The sequence below is a fragment of the Trichosurus vulpecula genome, chromosome 8 (genome assembly GCF_011100635.1).
Source record: "Trichosurus vulpecula isolate mTriVul1 chromosome 8, mTriVul1.pri, whole genome shotgun sequence".
Lineage (NCBI taxonomy): Eukaryota > Metazoa > Chordata > Mammalia > Diprotodontia > Phalangeridae > Trichosurus > Trichosurus vulpecula.
In genome coordinates, this window is record NC_050580.1 from 184641228 (window position 1) to 184644121 (window position 2894).

General features: G+C 39.6%; 1 pseudogene; it reads right to left on the bottom strand.

The window, feature by feature from the left end:
* Positions 1-1735: 1735 nt before the first annotated feature.
* On the bottom strand, positions 1736-2668 carry LOC118827933 (annotated as a pseudogene).
* Positions 2669-2894: the final 226 nt, after the last annotated feature.

A 2894-nucleotide genomic window follows, 5' to 3' on the forward strand; every position in this document is an offset into this window, starting at 1 on the left:
CTTTTCTCCTGACCAAGTAGATGATGTAACTCTTTCTTGGGTACCCTAACCTTTGTCTATACCATCTACTTACTTCCTCCTTAGAGTTAAGCAACTATTGAAAAATAGTCAAAGAGCACTCAATGAACATCAAATACCAACTTACATAGTTGCCGGCAAATTATTAGAGGACTCACATTTAGTCAAGTCTTCATTGTAGTGCCTGTAATTTTGTGTCTATGTAATGGTTACATGTTCTGTCGAATGAAACAAATGTATACCAAAATGATCCTTAAAGTTTTCACAGTCTACACTTAAATATGTCAGATCTTAGGACTGAGTGAATGATAAATCATTAGAGAAGATCCTCCATATTACAGTGTAAGCTCAGCATGTATGCGTCAAGCTCCCTGCCCCATTTTGCAGACTCTCCCACTTGGAGACTGAAAACAGGAAACTCCTAAGAGAAAGGATAGGAAATAACTCCTAAATATTCCTGAAGAGCCAGTTCTTAGGAAAGGGGGGGGAGGGGGCACTCCTCTCTCTGGCAGGAAAAAACTTTCCTTGTTCAGGACCCTAGAAAAGTCACCACATGGGACAGGCACATTGGAACCTCACCCATGGGGAGGACGCTTCTCCTGGTGCTACATTCAGAAGGGACTCACCAAAGTGGCTGTAAAAGACAGAGTTCTCCAGCTTAGGAAAAGCTTTGGTGTAGGTGGTGAACGTATGTATGTTGTATGTTGTATGTTGTGTATGTGTCCTTTGTCGGTGTCTCTGCATTTATACAGAAGAGAAACATTCCCCAGCTTGGAGAAACCTGGGGCTGCAGTTTGCCTCTGAACAGGTGTTGCCTCTGTATGTCTGCGTCTCTGTCTTTGTCACTGCATTAACTGTAGTAGGAATTGTTAAATAATGTGGTTGCAGGGTTAATAGAGTATTTCCCCTGTCTTTCAATAAAAAACTGTTCTGTTGGAAGTGTGCCTTATTGCCAGCACGAATCCCAATCCAAACCTAACCCAGCTTAATCAAACAGCTTAAAGAGTCAAACAGGAGAGATTACATTTTATGCTAGAGGCAATAGGAAGCCTTTGATAGCATTTATTGAGCAGGGGAGTGACTTTGTCAGAATTCTGCTTAAAGAGAACCACTTTGACACTTGGGGGGGGGGATATAGACAGATAGATAGATAGATAGATAGATAGATAGATAGATATAGATAGATAGATGGATAGATGGATGGATGGATGGATATGGGAGGGAGTGAGGGAGAGTGCAGAGCAAAGGAAAAATAAAAGATTATGAACCTTGGAGACTAGAAAGATGTAGGTGCCCTCAGAAGAAATACAGAAGTTCAAAAAAGGTGTAGATTGGGTGGGAACATAATGAGGCAATTAGATGCTATAATGGATAGCATACTCGACTTAAAGTCAGGAAGTCCCAAGTTCAAATGTTGCCTTAGACATTTACTAGCTGTGTCACTCTGGGAAAGTCACAACCTCCCTCATCAGTTTACTCATCTGTAATATGGATATTATAATAGCACCAACCTCAGTGGGTTTTGTGAGGTTCAAATAAGATAACACATGTAAAATGCTTTGCAAACCTTAAAGAGCCATATAAATGCCAACTATTATTATATTTTATTATGTTATGTTACATTTTAAAATATCAATGTAACTTTCAATGGGATTATTTGGGACACAGCAGATTTAAGAAGAGTCTCAGGATTGATAACCTTTACCCCCAAATGAATTTAAACAACCTTCTTCAAAAGCTGGCTACAGACTCTTCCCATTGCTACCTTCATCTCTTTGTTCCTGAATGTGTAGATGACTGGGTTCAGAAATGGAGTAAGAACTGTATCAAAAATAGCAAGAAATTTATCCAGGCTTGATGTAGGAAATGGCCATATATAGAAAAATATCAATGGACCAAAGAATAAAACCACCACAGTGATGTGAGCTGCCAGAGTGGAAAGAGCCTTGGAAGAACCACCTGAAGAACATTTTTGAACAGTGACCAAGATGAAAATGTAGGAAATTATCAGTACACAGAAGGATCCAAGAGAAATGAAACCACTGTTGGCAGTGACCATAAACTGCAATCTATAAGTCTCAGTGCAGGCCAGTTTGATCAACCGGGGAAGGTCACAGAAAAAGCTGTCCAATTCATTAGGACCGCAAAAAGGTAAGTTTACAACAAAAGCCAATTGAACCAAGGAGTGGATGAGGCCAATGAGCCAGGCAACAATCAAAAGGAAAACGCACATTCTTGGGTTCATAATGGTCAAATAGTAGAGAGGCTTACATATGGCCACATATCTGTCAAAGGCCATGGCTATAAGCAACACCATCTCAGTGCCACCGAATGCATGAATGAGGAAGATACTGAGCAATGCAACCCCCAAAAGAAATTAATTTATGCTTCTTGAAAAGGTCACAAATCATTTTGGGGACTGTGACTGAGCCAAAACCTAAGTCAATGAAAGAGCGTTGGCAAGCAGGATATACATAGGTGAGTGTAAATGATAATCAAAGGTCACAGTAAACAAAATGAGCATGTTTCCCAGAATGTTCACCATATAGAGTACAGAGGAGGACACAAAGAGGAGACACTGAATCTCCCATGAATCAGAGAGCCCAAGGAACACAAACTGAGATACTGTCGAATGATTCTCTCCATCCATTGACTCCAATGGGCACAACTGGATATGACCCTACCTAAAGGAAAAAGATGATACAAGAATCAGAATTCATGAGAATAATATTAATAGCATGGATTGAGAGATATACAAGTTAATAAAGTCAAATATTACCTTAATATGTCACAAACCAAGCAACATTCACATAATCTCTGAAATTGATCAATATGCTTTTTATGCTTGTGCTTCTGTTTTCCTGTTGATGGATAAA